The sequence below is a fragment of the Micromys minutus genome (genome assembly GCF_963924665.1).
Source record: "Micromys minutus genome assembly, chromosome: 12".
NCBI lineage: Eukaryota > Metazoa > Chordata > Mammalia > Rodentia > Muridae > Micromys > Micromys minutus.
The window spans coordinates 24,602,302-24,628,211 of NC_137981.1; the positions used below are offsets into that span (position 1 = coordinate 24,602,302).

The following is a 25,910-nucleotide window of genomic DNA, read 5'->3' on the forward strand; positions in this document are numbered from 1 at the left end:
TTTTTTTCATTAGAATGTATGCTACTTGAGGACTCATTTTAGAAGTACCCTTACCAATTATTGATGTGTGTGCCACGGAGCACATATATAATAATATCTAATATTATTGTATTAATTAGGGTTTCTCTTGTTGTGATAAAACATCATTACCATGAATAACTAGTGGAGAAGATTTATTTACCTCATTCTTCCACATCACAATCTATCATTAAAGAAAGAGCAGAAAATCTCAAGCAAGAACCTGGGGGCAGGAGCTGATGAAGAAGCCATGGATAAGCAGGCTTACTGGCATGCTCTTCATGCTTTTTTGTGTAGAATCCAGGACCACACACCTAAGAATGTCACCATCCACAATCAGTCAGACCCTCACACACCAATCATCTCTCAAAAAATGCTCAAAAGACTTGCCTATGGGTCAATTCTATGGAAGCATTTTCTCAATTACAATTCCCTTTTCTCAGATGATTCCAACATATATCAACTTGACATAAAAACTAGCCCATACAATGATCACTAAAATTATCATAGAAAATGAAGGTATTCATACCCATCTCTATCATTAGCTAAATTCCAGCAAGAACGAATACCTCTGCAGAGCTGATATGTGAAGATCTGCAGGAATTCTACCAATACTGTATGTAGACTTCCCTCAACTAAAATTCAGAAGGACTCAATACTCTTCTTATACATGACCAGCAAAAAATGTTGACATCTGACCACTACCTCTGATTTGCTCTTATAGGAACAGGGAGGTCCTGTGCCTTGGACTTTAGACAAAATACCTTGTAACAAAACACATATAGAACTGTTAAAAAGAAAGAAAACCAGAGTAAATACTTCTATAGAAAAAAACAGTCAACTATTGGGCAAACACAGAAATATATTCAACCTGACAAAACATGTAAGCCAGTTTCAAGGTCACAAAATTATTTTTAAGTGCAATACAGAGTAGTGATATAGTGATCTTAATATAATTGTATTAGTGAGAAAACTTCCTCTACTAGGGAAAACAGAACTATGCATCCAAAGCACAAGAAATACATCCCTTGACAAGCAATGACAATCCTAGAAATTTTTCTGCTAAAAATTTCCATATATGAATATCAAATACAAAAGTTATGCACAATGATGATCATCAGGGAAATAAAAAAAAAAATCTAAAGTGAGCAAAAAGAAAGGAAACTACCAAAAATCCAATTGTGTGAGAAGAGGTAAGAAATTAGGATCAGCCCCCCGGATGTAACATTAACAAACAGAAAGGTTGTCAGAGCATCAGTAATACCTGCACTTGATGGCTAAGATGGGAAGGCAGTGAATATGAGGCTGCCCTGGGCTACAAAGCAAGACTCTGTCTCAAAAATGAAGTGATTGTTAGAGATAATCACCATTATCAGGGATGCCTATTAGTCATGTTGTCGTTATCAGTGTTCATCAGTATTAGCATGAAAAAAAATGCCATGATCCCAATCCTGTGTGATAATGAGAAAGGGAATGTTGTGGTTATTGAAGAAATGTTTAGTTGGTTAAAAAGGGATGTGCTGGTGCATTGAGGGTAAGGGAGGATAGAAACTAAAAGCACCCTAGACAAACGGGTAGATGTTCTGGTGTTTATGTTCTTGTAATCTTGAGAAAATAGCTAAGAACTTGTAAGAAGGCAATTAAATCGAGCAGGAAGGCTTGCAGAGTCTGGGTTGTCCATCACAGTCCCTGGCTGCCCTGATTACAGCTCCCTTCTCTTAGCAGTGACATTATAAATGAGGTAAGTCTCTTGCATGTGAAGCAAGTAGATTTTAGAATAGATCCAGGTTTCTTCTAAACAATGCTTAACAGTGGGTATGGGGAAAAGTTTGGGAGTGGCTTGTGCAGGGGACACGTGTCATGTGGAAGATAGCATTCAAAATAAGACTAGACACAACTGCAGCCTTGGAACGGCAGAGCAGCTGTTATGCTCACTGAGACAGTCCCTGTCACATCCATGTGTGTGGGTTTTCATGTACGTCTGAAGCCTTTGGTGATATGGAAGAAAATACTCTAAGCCAAAGATTTTTTTAGTGGGCTTTTGGTGTAAAATCATGAATATATATATATATATATGTGTGTGTGTGTGTGTGTGTGTGTGTGTGTGTGTGTGTGTGTGTGTGTGTGTATAAAGAGGTATGGGAATATATGAAAGATAAATAATATATATAGATCTGAAGTTATTAAGTTAATAAAGAACTTCTCTGGCCCATCTCCCTCTCCAGAATTGGATTAAACTCAGCTTCCTGCCACATCTAGTAAATACTCAATCACTTTTCTATATGCTCAGCCCTATTGCTATTTTTCAGTGTGTATGTAGGCATACATGTATGAGTGCATTTTTGTGGGTCTGTGTGATTGTGCCAGGACATGTGGAGGCCAAGGGTCATTGCTGGGTGTCTTCCTCTATCTTTCTCCAGCATGTGTGTACGATGTATGCATATGACAGCAGGCATGTTCATTCCAAAGTGCATGTATATAACAAATTTTGGGAGTCAGTTCTCTTATTCCACTGAGTGTTTCATGGATTAAACTCAGGTCATGATGCTCATACTGCCAAGAGATTTTACATGCCCAGCCATCTTGCCCTCCCACTTTTGAGTGAAAACAGCATTTCTTCACAGAGCCTAGAGCTCACCAATGGCTAGACTAGCTAGCCAGTGAGTTCCAAGGCTCTACCTGTCTCTGCCTTCCCCATCAGAACATGGGCTACAGAGATAACCACATCTCACCTTTTTATGTGAATGCTGGAGATCAGAACTCATGAGCACATCCTGTCCAAAGGCATCTTACCTACTGAGCCATCTCTCTAGCCCATTATTATAATAAATGATTAACATATATTTTCAAATCTAATATGTTTGAAACACTGTACAATGAGCTTGACTTGCTTTTATAATGAGAAAATCCAGAGCACAGTTTTCAAGCCACTCCTGTATGCCATTATGCAAGCTGGAGGGTATCCTTGCAGAAGTGCCTTCTCCATACTTACGATCGTCAGCCTACGCTGACAAGTTGGCAGCACCACATCGGTCTTCCCCAAATGGCCTTTCTTTAATACACATTCTTTAATGAAGCTTGCAATAGATAAACTGTAGAAAGAGCCGATGTGCCTCCTGAGTATATCTTTATGATCTCTGTAATTAGCGCAAGGCCAAAGCACACACACTGGCAGCTCTCAGTCCCTTTATGAGTTATAGTTGGTGGGAATCGAGTCTCAGGAGCAACACTGAACTTGCATCACAACTAGAGAAGGTCCTGAATGAAATTCTGGCCTATGCTTGCAGGATAAAAGTTGAAAAGTGACTAAACACTTCGAAGACAGGAAGGCCTTGCAGGTGGCCTCACATTACCAGTGGATATTCTACTACTCTCTGAAAGAATATCAAATGTACAAAAAGTAGAGCTTTTCTGTGAATGACATATACACATATAAATATGTTACAATGTACAAGTATTCAATATCATTTTTACAAGCAGAAACACTGGTGAAATATATTATGAGGCACTATCTTGCTAGGTCTATAGGTCATATTGTTGTTAGTGTAGAACAACCAAATGTGCCAACTTCCTGGCAATGAGACAAAAGGGCCCAGGTAATAATAATTCAAGAACTTAGTTGTTCTCAATAAATTGGCCTAACCTTTAGCTAGATGCTTTATACATGGCAGCCACATACCTCATTAGAACCTAAGAGACATTGAAAACATTCTCAAGCTAGCTTCGCAGGCAGCCTCTCAGTATTAAGCATAAGCTGTATGGGGTGGAGAAAGATTGAGAGACAGCCTCATAGCAGCTCCTAGCCTCCTTCCCATCCTGCTCTAGGAAGATGGTGTTACATCAACATTTCCATCAGCCCCAGTTTCACTCTCAGCCTAGGTGACTGCAGTAATCCCCTTTGTGTTGCCAATATAAAGTATCATGACCAAAAAGTACTCCAAGGAAGAGTTACTTGGCTCAGTTCAAGAGAACAAGAGTCCATAGTGATGGGAACCGTACGGCATGCCAGCAGAGTCAGAAAGCAGGCTGTTCACATTCTGTCAGAAAACAGCAGAGAGAAAGAACAGGAAGTTTGGTAAGGCTATAAGGTCTCAAGCCTACCCCCAGGAAAGTCTGTCCTACAGCAAGGTTTTGTAACTTACCCAAAGTATACTGCTAGCTAGGACCAAGTGTTCAGATGCATTAACCAATAGGGTGGGTAATATTTTTCATTTAAATCTTGGTAGCTACCTTATATGCACTCAGGGTTGTCAGGGTATCATGGTGGTCAGTGCATCATGGTGGAACTATTTCTCTACAAGTATAAGTATCAGTTCATACAGTAAATGCTGTAAAGCTTAACCTTTTGATCAAGTTTTAAGGGCAAAGTGTAGCTAAGGATTCTAATATTATCCTCTGTTATGTGGTGATGAGACATCTCTGTCTTGGGAACAAAGATACAGTGAAGTCACCATAGGAAGCAAAAGTCTACATAACATTAGCCTGACCCTTCAGATGATCAACAGGTGGTGGTGGCTTCCATGGAGAGATTATTTTCCAAATCCAAGCAATGGCTCACAGAACTATTCTCTCTACTAAATCATCAAAATAGCCATTAATTAAACAAGCCTTTATTAGAGTCTACTGCCTGCCAAATCTGTCTGCAGTGTACACTGAATGCTAAGACACATAACTTGTCCACGCACGAAAATGAGTAAGTACTGAGTGTTCATCCTTAAGGAGGGTATTTCTGTCAGCCCCTCCAAGACTCAGGGAACATCATGAAGGAGGACGTGGAAAGGATCCAATAGCCAACGTTTGGGGAAGGATGCTATCAACTGTTGTCTTCGGGGCATGACAAAGCTGTTATGCTCAAGAGCTCCCATATAACGGTGATATGTATTAAATTATCAAAGAATTCCTTTCTAAAACTTAACACCTAAAACGCTACATTTTAGTATGTCTTATAGTTCAATGGATTAATGGGAACACTTAAGCAGCTCTCTGAGGCTTATGCATTTCTGCAAAGCCATAGCTGTGGTGCACTATTGGTTTAAGGAAGTGGGGGGATAGAGCACACATCTTCAGAGTAAAGCAAACACCTCTCTTGGTGAGGGAGCAAACAGCACAAGCACCTTGCCACGTGGGCCTGACTGCTGAAATAGGGAGGAGGCTGCTGCCATCAGTGAGCCTAATGTACCAGCAGAGGAGGCCATTCTCAGGTCACAGGCTTCTGCCCCCTCTACTGGGAGCCTAGGAAACCAGAAAGACTCATAAGCACAGGTGGTTAGGCTGTGACATCCAGCCTGCCTAAGGACCCCACATGCCAGTGAGAAACGCAGGAAAGAACTCGCTTTGTGAATTACACAGGCTTTTCTCTTGCCTGTGGCTTCAGTTATTACTTCCCTAACATGTGGAACTCTGACCTCTTAGAGCCCTTGTCACATCCTCAAAGATAATGAGACCCTGCCATGCACCGGAGACTCCTAGAAATAATTCAAAACCTTCCCTAGCGATGGTTGTCTCCCACTCTATCCACATTTGCTTTCTCATTTCCCTCTCAACATAACATACACAGACATCTACCATGTCTCTGTCTATCTCATACATTGAGCTGTTTGTCCCTTCTTCATCTAACAGATAGCTATATGGAAGATGCCAGGGGCTGCACTGAGCAGTGTACACACATACTCTTGACAGTATGAGGTCAGCACTGTTACTGACTCCTCCGTTGATGAGGAGACAAGCAAGGATCAGGATGGAGAATTGTTGGCCTGCAGCTTTTTATTATAATGTGTGCATATGTTGGCTATGGATGTTCAGCCTCTTCAAGGAGTTAGCTGCTAGGATGTTTCTGAGATCACTATGGGATCTCAGACAAAAGAAATAGACCAGCCCAACAGAATAAAAAGTCAGAGACCCAAGACTCAGTTATTTAGTTGCTCTCCTCCAGGCCTAGCCTCAATGCTACTACTTCTGTTTTGTTGGCTCTTTCTTAGGAATAGGTACCACCACAGTTAGGAATACTTTCCAGCTAATCACATGTGCTGTGTTTGCAAAAGGAATTCTTGTAGTAAATCGGGGCAAATTCTAGAATAGCTGTACGATGCCATTTGGTACAAACACTGCTGTTCTTTGTCAGCCTCCAGATGCTTAGTAGGACTGATAACCAATATGTCCATGGATGGAGCAGAGGCAGAAAATCCTCCCTCATGATGACTTCAGGGGCTTGTATGTACAGAGAAATGAACATAATTGTCCCTAAGCAGTGGTATTGAAAGGCTACCAAATCTGTGTGATCTTACAAGTGGTCAAAGCATCCTTAGGATGGTGTTTGTTGTTGAAAGAAAGAAGGCAGGAGGCTCAATTTGAATAGAGTTCAGGAACTACTCATATACTATGATGGAGACTGCAGCACGAGATTATGGTAGTGAAGGGCAGACACAAACTTTAAGGTTGGACCAAATTCTGTGTGGTGAACACAGCCAAATATGCCTGGTGATTCTGAGCATGTTACATCTCCACATCTCTGTTTTCCTACCTGCAGAATTGGAATAATCCCCCTTATGTGCTATGATGCTCAATATACCTTACTTATAAAGTTCTGGTATCAGCTCTGTCTACAGTGTTCTCCTACATAAGGAACTCTTCAAGAAAGGGGTTGTAAGCTCTAACCACAACAGTAGACAGGCTTCAGTAGACAGGGGTCAATGTCAAAGGCCTAGTAGACAGAGCCCAGGATGCCCATTATCACAGTGTTCACTGCACAGCTTCAGACAAGCTCAGTCTTTGAGCACTGAGCAAATTCTCACAGATGTGCCAATGGGAGGTACAAATTATAGCAGTGAGCTGAGTAAGCCCCCTCCTCGACTCAATTCGTGCATCTGCCATTTCTCAGCTACATAACTTTGAGCATTTCCAAAACCTCTGTGTACACAGTTTACATCTTTAAAGGCAAGAATTGACATATTGTCAAATAATTACAAACTTTGTAGTCTAAGACAACAATCTTTTCTAAATATTTTGCTTTACTTGCTGAAGTTTTTGCAATCGAGCAACATTAGACAACAGCTCATCTCCACTGTGTGTGGCATCAGCCAAGGGTGACAGCAAGGTTAGACAATTTCCTCCCAAGATGACTTTATTCGCAAGGCTTGTACATTGGTGGGACATTGCACTGGGAATTCATCTGGGGGCTTTAGTGTCTCCTTTGCTATTCTAAGCACAGAGCTTTAAGGCTATTCAGACATTTAACATGACAAATGTCATTCCTTCCCCACTGGGAAAAGTAGTCTGAAGGTTGAGGTCCTGTTCTGTCACATTACAATGACTAAAGCAAAGTTGCAGGCCAGTCCATGTTCAAGGAGTGTGGGACTCTATACGCAGGCACATACTAAGATACACAACTGTGAAGGTACCACCAGAACAACAGCTAGTCAGAGTCATACCTTCCGTGGAAGGCTGTTAATGGGAACAAATTATCTATGCACATACAGCCCCTGTCAAGTTGTGAGTGACCTATCAGTAGATAGTATAATCCAATGGTTAAAGAGTCCTCCCAGCTGAACCATTTTCACCTCTTACCTAGGCCTGTCCAAATCCCTTGTCTATAAAATGGAGAAAAGAATACCATTTGCCTCACGGAACTCTTAGGGGGATTAAATCAGCTGACATTTATATAATACTGATGATCATGCCAGACACATGATAAGCATGGCAGAGCTGCTATTCTAGAGCCCATTCAGAGCCAGCTAAAATGGTGGCTGAAGGTTGGCCATGGATCAAGTCACTTCGCAAGACTGATCTCGACTTCCATTCATAGGTATCAGTCAAGGGCACTGAGTGCTTGTCCTCCAGCTACATCCCTGGAGTTCTCTGCATGACATCATGGTGATAGGCCTTAGTCATTCTGCTCACTGTGGGATTACATAGCAGCATACTGGGCCCTGGATAAGGAGCTTAACTGCTTTTGAGAAAAGCCCCGAATCCCACCTTCATTGGCTCTCATATTTCCACATTACTGGAACACATCCAGTCATTCTATTTTCTCAATGAACAACCAACTTTCTCCTGGAAAACCTCCCCCGGACTTCCTTTACTAAGAACTTCTCAGAAACAACCCTTTCTAACCAGAACAAGGTGCCCTCCTGAGTGATAAAAGGCGATTTGCAGGGTGATAGAAAAATAACATTTTTTTTATTCAATCCATAATTAGGTCTTAGAGAAACAAATTAAATGAAGGCAAAATTGTTTCTTTAAAGCATGAATACTGATCTTCGTAATGATGTACACTTAATGGTTTTAATTTCCAAGGGAAACTATTTTTAAAATGTGTTTAGAAAATGTATTTCTCCCTTCAATTTTCTGTCTATAAAGTCAAACCCCAGGCCTGGTATAGGAGTGCTCTCACTTGCAATCTTATCTAATTAGTGATGACATTTTAAACCTAATAGAGAAAAGCAACTTCTGCCTCCGAGGGTACCCTGCTATTCCAAGGCATTAATACAAGAAAGAGTCCCCAAAGCACAGTGTTTCATACTACCAACTTCCAAATCCTCTTGACTAAGCCTTCATAGTTGAGCCATTGGTAATAATACCCTTTAACTGCTATTATTATAAATATATAAAACACATCCTGACATTTTAATATGTTCTATTTTTATATCCTTTGAAGGTAGCATTGTAAGTTAAAACTCTGAGCCGAGGTATTTGACCATTCACAAATGAAATCCATGCTCCGAGCTCCATGAATATTTACCTACACAGATGGTAATGTTACCTGGTTAGGTATTTAGTCATGCTCAATGAATTTTAAATGTATGATGTTGTTCTTACCAGGATGATTCGGGCAACTCACCTGTAAGAAGTAAGTGGAGACCTACTTCTCATGTTACTTCCAAATTTTGATAAAAATTAATTGAATATATGTGCTTACATCTTTGGCTCCAAGGCCACTTTTGGAATGTACCCCTTTGGGGTATGCCCCATTCAGCTGCTGTCAAATAAAATGGCAAGAGTCAATGAAGGTCCTGTGAGATCCCGAATCCATTCATCATTAAACCAGACATGTCTTGAAAAGAGAGTTGAAGGCAGTCAGCCTGACTGTAGTAGCTGGTAAAACACAACCTATGTGTTCTCAAAGCATAGTCCCCCACTTCACTGTGTCATAGTCCCTAAGATCTCTGTGTCATGACATAGGAGGGAATTACAGATCCCCCATATGGCAATTGATCACTCAGTACCCAACACTTAACTTTGGATATAGAGATGGGAAGGATTTAGTTTCTGGCGAAAGACCCCGCAACAGAAACTACATATTATGGGTGCTGAACCCCAACAGGGCCATCCAATTCTACGAGAAGCAGGAAGGTTCTCAGCCGGAAGGCAAAAGCATCTCTTCAACATAGACAGTCCACTAACCCCTCCCACCTACCAGATGAGGCTTCAGCCTCATATACTTGATTAATCTAAGCGTACTTGTGACTTTATATGAAAGGTTTCGGCTTGGGTGTCCTTGAAAGAGTCTTAAGACAGTAATTCGGGAATAGAAAGACTGGGCTCAGGCATAGAAGCAGAAAGTACTTCACAGGCCGGGCAGGAAGAAGACAACACCTGCCACCTGCAAACATCGCCCACACACTACTTGAGCTTGTCGTCTCCCTGATGCTTTCTGTCAGTTTTACAGTCCTCACTGAGCCCCAGCGAGGTTCACGAGTTAGCTCCTGGCCACAGATCAAGTAGAAGATCCCTGCTTCAAACATAATGGTTTTTTTCTCCAGATAAAGCCCAAATAAAAACAGCAGATTTGAAGACTGCTTGTTGAGACTTCAGCATAAACAGGGATGTGAGGAAAGGAGAAACCAAGTCCTGCACTTTCAGGTTTTAATCATCCATTCTAACAAATATTCACAGAGCATTTTCAATGAAGGAGCTACGCCTGGGACTTGGGAGCTGATGCTAAGTTGATACTGAGCCAGGAAAGGGTCACAGCTCTCCCAGTACAAAAATGAACAGAAGGAAAAGGTCTACACAGGAGCAATTGCACTGCTGTGCTCTGCAAATATGCAGGACCACCATCCTAGCAGGGCCATCGGAAGAAGGCCCTAGAAAGGGGTGATTTCTGAGAAGTATGGGCTAGCCAATGAAGAGTCACGAGAGAGAAAAAGATAGAGGCAAGAATCTCTCAGGGGCCATGATCCAATATGGCAAGTTCTGAAAACACTGGAGTCCACACTGTCAGAGTCCATGTGTCCATCAAATGGGTCCTGTGCTGCCCCGACTCTCCCTCAAATGTGCTCATGGCACCAAAGTCCTGTTGGCTAGTTCACTCCACTGTGATAATCTTCAACTTAAATAAGTCAGGAGACCACAAGCACAGAGAACAAAAGTGTAAACATTTTTTATCAGCTTATTCAAAATATTGGGGTGTTTTTCCTATCTAATATGATAAAAAAAAACTTTGAAAAGTCTTTTCAAATATCTCAAACATCTACTGAGTAGGCTATGGGTTTCTGACACATACCCACCCACAATTTCTGTATTCATCAAGCCCCCTATACAAGTGATATTTAATTACAACGTGTAGAGTTTTATACCACCGTCTTCAGTCCAGAACTCGTGCTGAGATAGTCTGTTCCCTGCTGTACGCTGGGTATGTACAGCAATGCCAATGAAAGACACACATGATAATTAAATTTGGTATAATTACTTTTCCAAATGATCACTGACACTCTATTATTCTGAAAGGATTAATCCTCAGAGCCTTCCAGATGCAGTCTGGTTCCTGGATCTAAATGAGACTTCAAAGAATGTAATTTATAATAACCAGGATCCCTAATGCATACTTTAATATATCCCTTCTTTGTTACAGTCATTTGCTGGTAAAATCCAACAGAATTAGAATCCCCTGGGGTGATGAGCTACCTGTGCACAGATACAGGCAGGGCTGTCACAGACATTCCATCGTAGAACTAGAACATATGTGTTTCTCCCTGATGGGCACTGATGCAGTACTATGCCTCAACTAGCTATTAACTTGTCTCCATAATCCTAGGCTATATGTCACATGGAAGGGAAATGGATTATTTAAGCCTTTCTTATTGACCTGAAAGATGCCCTGGACTCCAACAGTCATGAAAAACCAAGCCAGAAGAAAAACAATATGGAAGGACTATGAACCACAGTGAACATCAGGATGGAAGATGGGAGAAATAAAGTGCCCGCTGTAAGGCAGGTGACTTGTAAGAAACATGGTACACACGATCTCATAGACGAAGCAAAATAGTCTTAGGGCATGGACATTTCTTCCCTCCTTAATGTAGAAGACCTTGGAGAAGCCCCAGGGTTAATCTTCCTCATAGGTGGGAGGACCCGGATTTCAATATTTATCAATGGGATTAATCTCAATCTCTTTCTGCAAAATAACAACCCATAGCAGGGCACAGAGCATCTAGGGGGGAAAGGGTGGGTGATTAACAAACAGGCCAAGGTTGCCTGTGGCCAGAGGAAGAACGTTTCAGGAGAACAGGCTGGAATCCTGGTCTCCATTACAGGTGCTCTACCCACTCTGTAGTTCACATGTATGTCTTATCCTGTCTTCCCAGTTGACCTGTTCTCTACCTTCTAGGGGAAAAAAAAAAAAGGCATAGTCACCCAACTGCCAAAGGGTGCCCACTTGGTTCACATTCCCCAGCTCCATTTTCTCTTATGAATAAGAAGTAGTGCCAATGGTAAACTTTGGTAAGACTGTGAAAGACAAGGGTGTGGGAGGAACAATTTTTCCTACCCCTCACCAAATTCTCTGTGTAGTTGAGTCACCACTATCTGTTCCACCATACTTCCCAACACAGCCTATCACACCCCTTTGGTTTACATAATACGAATTACTTCAGAAAACATTTCTCAGAGGTTAAGGCAACTTCTCCTTACAGTACTAATTCACCTATAAAAATCCCAGGTGACAACATATCCTTGGGGACATCACCAATATAGATCCTATTACTAACACACCTTTTTACAGCACTCACCAGAAGTGGAGAACACAGCTGGCTTTTGTTCGGTGACTTGGATCCTCCCCTATTTTAAACATCCTCTACATCAGTTAGAATCATAAGTATTGGGGTGGATTTGAATATGTATAACATTTAGAAAAGGAAAGATCAGCAGTGACATTTCAACTTAATCACTGTGACTACACACAAGTAAAGTAATTCTCTTGCACTCATACATAAACAGCATTATCTTCTCATTTCCAAAAGGTACCATTCCGTGATGCAGGATACTCGGGGAATAATTTTATCTCTGCATGGGGGAGTGGGTGGTAAATGAGGAAAATCCAGCCTGCTCTCTGAAAGAATACATCTGATGATTAAATAATGCATAAATTACAGGGGAGGCCACAGAAAAGGACACCTCTGGAGACTGCTGGAGGCTTCCCCATTAGTTCTTAATAAAAGTTAAATAAATATGTTTTCTGCCCATGGGAATTCAGTTAGCTTCAGAACAAGACAATGAGGTGCTGAAATGGTGACTCATTTCATGGGATGTGTCAGGAATTGACCACAACTCTTAAGTAAGTCCCCTCCAGGCTCAAGGCAAGCCTTGTTTTTTGTTTTGGTTTTTATTTAAATATTTTGATCATATTTCCCTTCCCTGTTCCCCTCAACTCTCTGCCCTCCCAGTGGCATGTTTATCTCCCCACCTCTCTCAAAGAAGAGGAAACACTAAGCAAGGTATATCCAGTTTCCTTCTTCCCTCAAGCTAGCTCCAGTGGCAAAGTGATTGGTGTAAATGTCTTAGAGAACAACCAAGTCCCCCGATAAGTGTAGTTTCTTAGAACATGCACTGCTAAACCGAACAAGTCAATCTACTACAGGGTCTAAAAATAACCTGGGGCCCTCACTTGGCCTGAAAGAGCAAGATTTTTGAGGCCTCATTGAGTGCCATGAGGGAAGAGCAAGTCCAGGGTTAATGGCATGTGTGGACCCCTTCAAGAGTTGGCTCTTTTCCAGGTGATTCTGGGATCCCAGAGAGACCCAAGAAATGATGGTCAAACAGGAATCTACCTGTCCTCAGAGATAACATACAGCTGGACTTTCTTCCTTACTCTGTATTATGAAACCTGTGACCTCAAGTTCACCATCTTCAATGCTAAGTTAGAGATTCTGTTCCACTCTCATAAGAGCAGGAACTTCTACAGCTGCTGTCTGCCTTGCTGTTAGCCTCCACCTGCACATCAGACACCACACACAAGTCAAAGTCAAGAGAAAACAAATCAATGATATAGACATTCGAAATCCAATGTGTCAGATACACAGCACACATGCAGTGAAAATTGTCCTTTGGCCAAGGGGTCTCTTGCTTTCATATATTGCTGTTGCCCAGGACAAGTCTTAGGGGTGTCTTGTTTTCATATTTTGCTGTTGCCCTTTTATAGACCTTTATTTTAAATTTGGTATTTATTTGAATGTAAGATATTCAAAAAAGCAATGGATATATCTTTCATTTACTATTCAAACTGTTCTTTTCCCCTGTACTACTAATACCTCAACATTCAAAGTAGTACAACTCAGATCAAAGAAGTCGAGTGACTAGTGTTTGGTTACATAGCAAGACTGGGCTTCACTAGCATTCACCAACGGCCAACAACTCCCTGTTCAGGGGCCTGGAAAGTGCTCTTGATTGTCCCTAAATGGATCATCTTACAGGCAGTGGCACTGAAGAAGAAGACTTGTCTTCAACATTCCTTCTGTTGTTCTAACACTGCCAATAGCGGGGAGGCCTGACTAATGGGTTTCATTATGCCTTTGCTTTTATGAAGTTTATAAAATATTCTTTTAAAGTTCATGAAGACCCATATTCTAGGTGACTTTTCTTTAGCCACAGTTTCTCAAAGGAGAACTACAGAAGCTATTTGAAGACATAAGCAGCTAGGGTTGTGATTTGTTTGGTGTAGATTTAATGGGATGTACTGACATGATCTAATGTCCCATCGGTAACATGGATTTTAACCCTGGCTGTTCCTGGGCAGAAATCAAGAAATTATTTTTAGTACTGTCCTCCTGATTCACCTGACTCATTCCATAACAGGGTCCCGGTGAAGCACTATCATGGCTGTTTGTGACATGCATGTAAATATTAACACTGGATGATATGGAGCTATAGGCAAGACGTCATCATATTAACCATGAGTCAAGGTCAAATCTTCCATCTAGTACATGAAAGTAACATGGGAGAGGTTTTTCAAAGTTACAGTCATCTTAAATTGACAAGACACTACCAATGATGAGAAGTTAAATAAAACTTTTTGAAACTGCTAAACAATTTTCAGTCTGCCATGCCAGGAGAGAGATTTAAATATCTTCCTCTTCTCAATATAGCACAATTAAATTCCAAAGGTCATTAAGGAAAGAGAGAATCAAAGAGTAGCTAAACTAAAAAGAGCTAGGAGAGTAAATATACATAGAACTGTCCACACAGCTGTGTGTGTGTGTGTGTGTGTGTGTGTGTGTGTGTGTGTGTGAAAGAGAGAGAGAGAGAGAGAGAGAGAGAGAGAGAGAGAGAGAGAGAGAGAGAGAGAGAGAGATTTTATTGTGCTAGTTATCCTGGCTTATTAAATGCTTTTATTGTGACACTGAGGTTTGAACCCATGCTAGATCTCTACATAAGCACGCCCCCTACTGAACCATATTATCTTCCCATTTTAATGATTGGCATGATGATTTGGTGCCCCTAGAATATTCACTTCCATACTTGATTTTCTGTTCTTCGTTTCACAGCTTCTGAAATTGCATGTTTTCTGTGTCTCAAAGCCTGCCTCTCTTTTGCTTGCCAGGACAGTTAGAAAGAGTTTTTTTTTTTTTTTTTTTTTTTTTTTTTTTTCCCATCCATATGGTGAGGATGTGTCTGTCTATTCTCCCCATGCTTCCTGTAATCAAATCCACATACAGGACTGCCAAATTACAGTGAGACCTAAAATGTCTTCATGATGAGAATTTTGTTCTTTAACAAGGCTTAGCATAAAAAATAAATAAATAAAACAAACAAAAAAAAAAAAACTGTCCTCCTCATGTCTAGCTATTTCTCTTTTGGCAAAAGTGGCAAGCCGTATTTTTATCTGTGTTTTTGTCTGACCTGATAGGAGGTATTGAGGTAGCATTGTGAGCACTGTAGCAGCAGCACCAATGTACAACATTTTCATTCATCTGAGTCTGTGTTCCTCTCACCCCATCTCCCATACCAGCCTTTGTTTAGTAATCCCTCTTTCACCACTACCGAGGGAGTTCCACCACTTTTTTTCTAATCCCTTTTTCAATTTCATTAATTGACTCAAATTATTTGGCGCGTCAAATTCATTTTAAAATGCATTTTAAAATTCATTTTAAAGAGCTTATTCATTGGTGAAGAGCACGCACTGCTATGACCGAGGCCTTCAGTTCAGTTCTCAAATCCACATCAGTTATAACGTGACTGCCTTCAATTCCATCTCTACAGGATCCAATGCCTCTGCCCTCCCTGGTCAACTGTACACACAGGCACACAGAGTAAGAGATAATGACACAATAGTGTTCAACAAGCATGCTTATTACATGATCAGAAAATAAGCTTCATAAAGAAATGTATAACTAGATGAACAGAACCCAAACACCCACGTCCTTTGCATTTCGCTAGAGTTTGTAGTTGTGCTAGAATGTGTAGTTGTGATATGAAGTATGGCAGACTGAAAACTGTTCAGCAGTTCCTGTCTTATTTAGCATCCCATCACTGTTACTACCAGCAAGGCTTGTGTGGGAGGAATGAAAGGGAATTGGAATTTTAGGGAAATGTGAGGCATGTCTTCAGTTAATCTCTATATGTTGACAACTGATCTCTTCCCTGTATTGTGTGACCACTTGACATTAACTAGTGCCATCAGAGAGTAAGAAGCCTCAGTTGAGGAAATACCTCCATGAGATTCAGTTGTAGGCATTTTCTCAGTTGATCAAGGGGGAAGGGCTCAGCCTTTTTTTGGCTAGTGATAACCCTGGGCTAGTAGTTCTAAGGTGTAGAAGAAAACAGGTTGAACAAGCAGCACCCCTCCATGGCCTCTGTACCAGCTCCTGCCTCTAGGTTCCTGCCCTCTTTGAGTTCTTGTCCTGACCTCAGTGATGAACAGCCATATAGAAGTATAAGCCAAATGAACCCTTTCCTCCCCAACTTGCTTTTTGCTCATAGTGTTTCTTTGCAGTAATAGAAACCCTGAGACATTCCCTCTATCTCAAAGCTTCCCTTCTCAAATGTTGCCACAATTTAATATGTCATTAGTCTGTCACTGCTCATCCTAAACCTGTGAAAGAATCACTGGGCAGAATTTAGCAAAACATCAGGATTCATAGTGAGTTCCCTGATTACAAATGGTGGGGAGTTGCTGCTCACAGGTCTTGACCACAAAGGCATTTTGGGTAATTGAGCCTTGACATGGCTACCTGTGAGACACAAATCCTGCTGGTGAGAGAGGCAGACCACAAAATGCATGATAAGCAGCTTTAGAGATTCACTGTGACACAGAATAGAAGAGGGACCAGAAACAGAGGCTAGGCAAAGAGCTACCACACTGCCTTAGGAAACTTCAAACTAAAATCCACTAAGACAAAACGAGTTGAAGACTTGTTTCATTTGTAGGCAAACCCTAAGAACATGTTTAGAGTATGGAATATCTTAGAAAAGGTGTTACAATAACTGGTTAACAATCCAGAGAAATATTAAGTGAGACCCACTTGTTACGTAGAGCACACAGTCCTGTAGGGGAAGTTCTAAAGGGCCAAAGATTTAAAGAGATCAAAATAAAATTAAATATGTTATTTTATGTATATTTTATTCTAATGTGTATGTGTGAGAGTGTGCACATTTAATTAGCTTACTGTCTAGTGAATGCCCAGAAGGCTTCTTTATGAGTCCTTACTTTAGGCTAGCCTTCAATTACCCCAAAACCCATATCCTCACCAAACTCTTTAAACCTGGTGCAACCTCTTTCCACATTACCTTTTATGCTACCCCTTAAATTGAAAGCTTTTCTTGAGTTGGATGGTCATAGGTTTCAATGTGACTCTTCCATGCTACCTTCACTTTGGCTGAGTTTCCTGCGGCACTTCCTATCTCTATTCCTCATCTCTCTCTATACTTGAATTTTCCCAGGAGTCCCCCCTCTGGACTTTCATTTTTTTTTTGCCTGTATTTTACTATCTCTTCCTCTCTTAAAGACTTGGTTCCCAGTGACCTGTTTCTAGTCTTCTGGCTTCCATGATAATTCTGTTCAAAGGGTCATGACAAAGCAATGATTTACACATGAAAGGCTTCTGCACCTGATGGGATAGTCATGTGCTTTTTGTTTGTTTTGCTTTGTTTTTAATTTTTTTAGCTTGTTTACATGGTGGAGTATATTGACTGATTTTTTTTATGTTGAGCCATCCTTGCATCTCTGTAATGAAGCCTACTTGATCATGAGGATGAACTTTTTTTTAACATTTCTAAGCCATTTAATTTATTTTTATTGGCTATTTTATGTATTTCCATTTCAAATGTTACCTTCTTTTCCCGTTTCCCCTCTGGAACCCTTCTATCCCATTCCCCCTCCCTCTGCTTCTATGAGGATGCTCCCTCTCCTACTCACCTACACTGTGGACTGGAGCCTTCACAGGACCAAGGGCCTCTCTTCCTATTAATGACAATGCCATCCTCTGCTACATATGTGGATGGAGCCATGGGTCCCTTTGTGTGTACTCTTTGGTTGGAGGTTAAGTCCCTGAGGACTTTGGGGGGTGGGAGTAGGGTTCTGGTTGGTTGATATAGTTGTTATTCCTATGAAGTTGCAAACCCCTTCAGCTCCTTCAGTCCTTTCTCTAATTTCTCCATTGGAGTCTCTGTGCTCAGTCCAATAGTTGGCTGTGAGCATCTCCCTCTGTATTTGTCAGGCTCTGGCAGAGCTTCTCAGGAGACAGCTATAGCAGGATCCTGTCAGCAAGCACTTCTTGGCATCAGCAACAGTGTCTAGGTTTGGTGACTGTATATGGGATGGATCCCCAGATAGGGCAGTCTCTGGATGGCCTTTCCTTCAGCCTTTGCTTCACACTTTGTCCCTGTATTTCCTTTAGACAAGGGCCATTCTGGGCTAAAGATTTGGAGATGAGTGTGTGGCCCCATCTTCCATCCCAGGACCTTGTGAACTTTTGATGTGCTTTTGAATTTGGTTTGGGAGGTCTTTTGTTTGTTTGTTTTGTTTCATTTTTGAGAAGTGATTTCTCTGTGTAAGAGCCCTAGATGTCCTAAAACTCGCTCTGTCATATTTTATTGTATATTTTTGTATCTATATTCAGAAGGAAAATTGGTCTGTGATTCTCTTACTTTCTTAATCGTTATACGGTTTGGTTATCAGCATAACTCCTACCTCATAAAATGAATTAGGCAATGTTCTTTTTGTTTCTGTCTTGTGTGATAATTTGTAGAACACTGGCATAAACTCTTAAAGTCTGATAGAATTCTGAACTAAAACCATCTGGCCCTGTGTTTTGTTTGTTGATTTTATTTACTTATCTACTTATTCATTTTGGGTGTTTTGGTATTTATTTATTTACTTGTTATTTATTGGTTGGGAGACATATAATGACACCTATTTTATTACATGATATCGGTCTGCTTATATTGCTTACCTGATCTTGATTTAACCTTTGGTAAGGAGTATCTATGGAGAATATTATCCATTTCTTTTAGCTTTTCCAATTTGATGGAGTGCAGGTTTTTAAAGTATGTCCTTATGATTCTCTAAATGTCCTCGGTGTCTATTGTTATGTCCCCATCCTTTTGTTTCCCATTTTGTCAGTTTAGATATTCTTTGTCTTTTAATTAGTTTGGATCCGTTTTGTCTCTTTTGTTGATTTTTTCAAAGAACCAACTCTTTGTTTCATTGATTTTTTTATTGTTTTCTTTGTTTCTATCTCGGCTCTCAATTTGATAATTTCTTGCTCTCTACTCCTCTTGGCTGTGTTTATTTCTTTTTGTTTTAGAGGTCTCAGGTATGCTATTAAGTTGCTAGTATAAGATCTTTCCAATTTGTTTTGTGGGTGATTAGTGCTATGGCTTTTACTCTTAGCACCACTCTCTTTGTGTCCTCTTTGTTGGGTATGTTGTGTATTCCTTTTGATTGACTCATACAAAGTCTTTAACTTCTTTATTTCTGCCTTGGTTCACTTTTCATTGAATAGAGAGTCATTCAGTTTCCATGAGTCTGTAGGCTTTCTGTTGTTGAAAGCCAGCTTTAATGCATGGAGATCTGATAGAATGTAGAAAGTTATTTCAGTTCTCTTGGGACTTTGTGTCTGAGTATATGATCAGTTCTGGAGAAAGTCAAGGGAGGTACCAAGATGAAGTATATTCTTTTATGTTTGGGTGGAATGTTCTGTAAATATCTGTTAGGTCCATTTGGTTTGTAATGTCAGTAAGCTTCATGATTTCTCTGTTTAGTTATTATCGGAATAACCTATCAATTGGTGAAAGTAAGATATTCAAGTCTCCCACTATAAGCCAATGTGTGATTCACACTGTGGTAAGGTTATTTTACAAAGATGGGTGGCCCTCGTATTTCAGGCATACAAATAAAGAATTAAAATACCTTAGTGGTAACTAGTGGGATTTCAATGCATGCTATCAAACCTCTAAAAGAATTAAGTACTGACAAAATATATTTAGAGTTATGCCAAAACGCCTTTAAAAATCTACATGTATCCCTCCTTTTTAAAACAAAGTTGTAAGAGAAAAAAATATCTTAGTGGATTTTTTCATTGTTAAATATGTAGTGTCCGTTTTAATTAATTTTGGTTTGAAGTCTATTTTTTTTAGATATTAAAATGGCTACACCAGCTTGCTTCTTAGGTCCATTTTCTTAGAATATTTTTTCCAACACTTTATCCTGAAGTAATATCTGTCCTTAATGTTGAGATGTTTTTCTAGTATGCAGAAAAAGGATGAATCCAGTTTTCCCATTCATACTGTTAATCTATCTTTTTATTGGGGAATTGAGGCCATTGATATTGAGAAATATCAATGTCCAATTATTGTAAATTCCTGTTATTTTGGTGGTAGTGGTGATAGTAATGGCGGTGGTGGTGCTTGTGGGGTATGTGAGTGTGTGTTTTTTCTCATTCTTTTCTTTTGCTGAGAAAGACCAAATAGGCTGTCCATAGACTATCTCCACTCTGTGTTATCCCAAACTCAATTCTGAAGGTCACTCCAGGAACTTCAATAAAACACCAGCTGCAGCTTCCCCTCCTCCCTGTGCATTCCTCCTATGCATCCCCTGCTACCTTCGACTTTCTGCCTCATAGGTGAGTCACAGTCTCCTACTTGGGAGGATACCTACTGCTCAACCACAGGCCAAGCCTACTAGAAAATCAGACCATCTCCTATTTCCATTCCCTTCCCACCCATCACTGGGTTCCAGCACCCAAACATGTAGGCCGCTTTAAAATCTCTCAACATTCTTGCTATTATCCCAGACCCAATTTCAGAGTCACCTCTAACACTTCAAAGGAATACCAGGAGCAGCTTTTTCTCCCACCTGTTAGCTCTTACTGTGGATTCCTCAGATCACCCCCCTCAACCCTCTAACCCAGTAAGAAATCCCCCATGCACACACTACACTCTTTGAGCAGATCAGTAAATCCAGCAACACTCAGCCAAAATACTCTCTGAAAATCCAGAGGAAACCAAAGGCAAGGGGAAAAGCAATCACCCAACCAAGACTAGCACAGAAATCAGCACTTAGAACTGTACTCTCACCAAACACAGATGCCTACACACCTGCCTAAAACACAGTCAATAACAGAGCAATATGTCTACAGTAAGGCACTGTTGTCCTACCATAGCAAATCTAAATCTTCCAACATAGGCAAAGCCCAAGTAAAAGACCTCAAAACCAACTATATGAAGATGACAGGGGTCCTGAATGAGGAAATAAATAAATCCACTAAAGAAATCCAAAAAGACACAAACAAACAACTGAAGGAAATAAAAAATTTCTAAAAGAAAGCCAAGAGAAAATAAACAATTGAAGAAAAACTAAAACTGTTCAAAACCTGAAAATGGAAATAGAAGCAATAAAGAAAACATAAACCGAGGAAATCCTGGAAATGGAAACTTTAGGAATGTGAACCGAAACTGCAGAAAGAAGCTTCACCAACAGAATACATGAGATAGAAGAGAGAAACTCAGGCATTGAAGGTATATTAGAAGAAATGGATATGTTGGTCAAAGAAAATGTTAAAGCTTAAAAAAAATAAACTCAGAACATCCAGGAAATCTGGGACACCATGAAAAGACCTAACATATGAGCAATAGAAGTAGAGGGATAAGAAAAATACCAGCTCAAAGGCTCAGAAAATATTTTGAACAAAATCATAGAAGGAAATTTTACTATCTTAAAGAATGAGACACCTAGGAAGCATACATAGTAATCGAAATACAAAACATACAGAACAAAGAATATTAAAAGCAGCAAGGGAAAAAGACCAAGGGAAAAATAAAGGTAGACCTATTAGAATTGCACCTGACTTCTCTATGGAGATTCTAAGAGCCAAAAGGGGTTGAACAGATGTGCTACAAAACCACAATATACCTTCTAATATACCTTCAATGCCCAAGTTTCTCTCTTCTATCTCATGTATTCTGTTGGTGAAGCTTCTTTCTGCAGTTTCTGTTCACATTCCTAAAGTTTCCATTTCCAGGATTTCCTCAGTTTATGTTTTCTTTATTGCTTCTATTTCCATTTTCAGATAAAGGTAGACCTATTAGAATTGCACCTGACTTCTCTATGGAGATTCTAAGAGCCAAAAGGGGTTGAACAGATGTGCTAAGGAACCACAAATGCCAGTCCAGACTACTATACCCCCAAATAAACCTTTCAATTGCCATAAATGAAAAAAAAGATATTTCAAGATAAAGTCAAATTTAAACAATCTACCAGCCCCCCAGAAAATGCTAGAAGGAAAAATACAAACCACAGAGGTTAACTACACACACGAAAACACAGAAAATAAATAATCTCATACTAGAAAGATAATTTTAACATAATAAATTATAAAAATAATTTGTCTTGTATCAATGAAGAGAGGACATGATAAAAAGAAACAGTTGAATATATTCTGCCATAGACTTGTCAGAGGAGGGTGGCCTGCAAGATCAGTTGCTCTCTGAACTGAGTAAATAAAGCTGTGTATGGTAAGGTAGGAAGAGCATTGATGATCATGTTTTAGCAAAAGCCTTCCAATCTCTGATATGCCATTAAAGCCTGAACACACTTGTTCTTGTGTGGCCTGTTCATTAACCAAGAGTTAAAGGGCATAGAGATGAGGAAGGTAGTTTATGGTAAGACTACTACCACCTTTAAGTACCAATTGCAGGTGATCTGGTTTATTTAAAAAGGGTGATCATTTCTTAATAAACTAGAAAAGAACATAATGGACTATTATGAACAATTTACCATTTTTCTGTAGTATGAAGAAGGTGTTAGTAGCCCAAGTTCCAGTCCCATCTCCACTTCTTCACTCCCACTTACAAGCACAGGTAGACAATGGGGTGGTTTAAACAGGAATGGGCTGATAGATTTATATAGTTAATGTGTACTCATTGGGGACTTGCACTATTTGACAAGGATTTGGAGGTGTGACCTTGCTGAAGTAGATTTGTTACTAGGAATAGACTTTGGGGTTTCAAAAGCTGAAGCCAGGCTCGACGGTGCTCTCTCTCCCTGTTCTCTGTGGATATACATGTAGAACTCTCAAACCATGTCTCTAGCACCATGTCTGCCCACATGCTACCACGCTTCCTGCCATGATGTCAACAGACTAAACTTCTGAGCTGCAAGCAAGCCACAATTCAATGCTTTCCTTTCTAAGAGTTGCCATGCCCACTGTATCTCTTCATTGCAATAGAACCTTCTTATCAGTCCTATCAACTTTGACCTTGGCCTTAATAAATGACCCTCTAGATACTCTCAAACAGCAGTCGGTCTAAGGCTATATTCTCAAGGACTAAGAAGGTTTCTTCTTTCCCTGTGTTCTCTTTTCTCTCATGATCCTAAAACCTTGTGAAAGGTGACTTGACCATTAGGCAAATCTATTCACTCCTGGAACAGGCCCTCATAACTCTTGTCAAAATGGGTTCCAGTTCTGCTGAACTTTGAAGCTCCCTGGATGTCTTTATAGTATACTGGTACTGGCTGTCACCCACAGATGTATGATTTAAGGAATGGGGTGGGACCTAAGTACTGTGATTTTTAAGGGCTCCCAGGTGGTTCTAAATGTACAGCAAGGCCTGAGGACCTATATCATATTGCTGTCTTATTTTATGTCTTTGACATTCTCAACATCTGTCTTCATAAAAATTAAACTCTAATGAAATAGGCAGCTGAGATTCATACAGCAGCACATATCCAATTTGACTTTTATCTATTAAAGAGATATTCTAACAGGTCATACCTCAGAATAAGAGACCTAAAGTACTACCCATAGTGAGTTGGCATGATGTTGCTTATATTCTAATGCTAATATTGGGCCCCCAATACTGGTTACTCCAGAGATGAGAGAGTCTGAACATAGAGGCTAAGTGACTCTATTCCTAAGTTATTTCTAATTGTAAATAAAGATGTCAATAGCAAATAGCAGGGCAGAAGAGACATAGGTTTTAGGTTTCGGAATCTTGGAGTTGGAGGAGAACCACAAGGAAATGAAGTAAGGCATGGGGAGAAAGGAGAAGCTGCCATTGGTTAGGAGTAAAGAAACTGTAGCCTTAAAGAGTTAAGACCAGATAAAATATAGTAAGTAATAACTCAGGGTCACCAATAGGAAAGCAGATTCTAACAACAGAGAGAGTAGATATCTGGCCAGATATTGTGCCATTTAAAGCATACTGTAAATATAAAAGTTGTGTGTACATCTTTTTCCCAGGAAATAAATGATCTAAGGTGGGGTAGAAACCCAAGGCTGGGATTAAATAATTTTTACACCTACCCCTAAGAAATCTATTCATGCCAGACAAGTCAGAACCAGAACTGTTAGCTACTGTAGCTCAATATATTATATTGCTGAGCATTATAGAAAAGTCATCATTATCCACCCTCATATGGAGAAGTCTATCACAGGCAATGAAATGAGCACAGGATGAATTTATTCCCCCACGTTTATTTCTGCTCATAGGTTATTGTCTTAAGATGCAGCTACTCCTTCAACCAATTTTGGGTTATATGAAGCTAAGATTCAGTTGTTCAATGGCCCTATGGGAGAAGGAAATGCTCACGTGGATCTCAAAGAATGAGAAAAGTGAAAGTAAAAGCAGGAGCCAGTGGGATTGGTAATTCCCTGGAGCAAAAGGGGGTCCTAATGTGCACTTGTGAGAAACCCCAGTTCTGAAGAGAAGCCCCAGTGGAGGCCCTGGATGGAAAGTGGGCTACAAAGTGACAAGATGAAGAACAGAGCAGTTGAGGTAGGGGGTGACCGTGGATGACACCATGGCTATGACCCCACTTTGTCAATACTCTAAAGTAATTACCTGCAGAGATGTATGTAGTGTTTCTCTTCCCTCTGTCATATAAACAAGCAGATGTGGCACATGACCCTAACGAACTCATAGGCTAGTGTGTGAGGAACTTCTCAGAAATAATCTTGAGGCCGGAGATAGTATGCTATGCTTACTCTGTAAATGATATGAATTTTAACTCAGAGTCAATAGGAAATTGGGAATTCTCAGAAAAAAAAAAAAAACCCAGAAATGTGTTTTAGTAGAGCAAGGAGCTTTAGAGTTAAAGCCAATGAAAGGCTGTTAGAGCTGAGGGCTGACATCGTCAGCGGGAAGAGTATGCACAGAAGCCAGGATCCCTGGAAAACAACCATCTTTAGAAGAAAGGTGGAGAAACATGAGAGAACCAACCACTTAAATAGAGAATAGTTCTAGAAATAGCTCAAATGTCATTTTCAACATTTCCTTGGTGAAGTAAAATACTTTTCTCTCTGCCTTCTGTTTGTTTGTAAAAATCCCAAGTGACTGCTGAAGACAAAAAAAAAAAAAAAAAAAAAAAAAAAAAAGAGGGGGAAGAATTCAGTTGTTTTTCAAGGAGAAATGTGCAGTTCTAGAGACTCAGCCCAAGAACATCCTGACTGGTTTCCTGGTGTTTTTCTTATTCTCTGAAGGCTCCGGGCAAGCACAAAGAACACACCAAATGGAAGCATGGCTATATTTTATTCTCCTGCCCCACTCTATCAGAAAATACCCAGACTTGCTTGGGAGAGAGAGATCTGTGAAACCCTATGACATGCTGCTCAGTTTCCCACCATGTGTCTTTTCTGCCATCTGTTTGGTGGCTACCCACTGTGTGCTCTCAACATATCTACTATGTGCTCAGAGCAGACACTCATTACTTCTACATGGCCCAAGATGGAGACCAAGAGAATGATCAATTTTTCTGCAAATCAAAAAGACAAATTCAGATGTTCCTCCCTGCTCAACCCAGGCTTTTCTGTTTTAATTAAAGTGTGTTGAACATCAGAAAGATTAGACAGCATTTGACAGTGTTATCTGCTCTACAAGCTGAAATGTGAGGAGGTTAATTATATTATCTAAAGAGGTCCTAACTGACCCTTGCAGGCATGTTCTCCTATCAGTTTACCCCACTGGGGAAGAAGCCAGTAGTAATTCTTGATCTCACCCAATACACTACAGAGCAGCTGCCCAGACACAGCTGGGAAAGGAAGACAGGAGCTTAACAGGGACCAATGGCCATGAACTTGATACTACTTTTAGGCAAAAGATCTTTTGCATGGGCACTTGGTTGGCTTTGGATACTAAAAGAGTAAAATAAAAGAGACCCACCAGAGCAGGGAAGGAGTGGCCTC

The 25,910-nt window shown here is 40.3% G+C and overlaps 1 protein-coding gene across 1 annotated transcript in view; it reads right to left on the minus strand.

Moving 5' to 3' along the window:
* Nucleotides 1-25,910, minus strand: part of GRID1 (glutamate ionotropic receptor delta type subunit 1) — a gene marked incomplete at both ends in the record, with an annotated part of 697,530 nt that overhangs the window by 146,803 nt on the left and 524,817 nt on the right. The gene's annotated exons all lie outside the window — the stretch shown is intronic.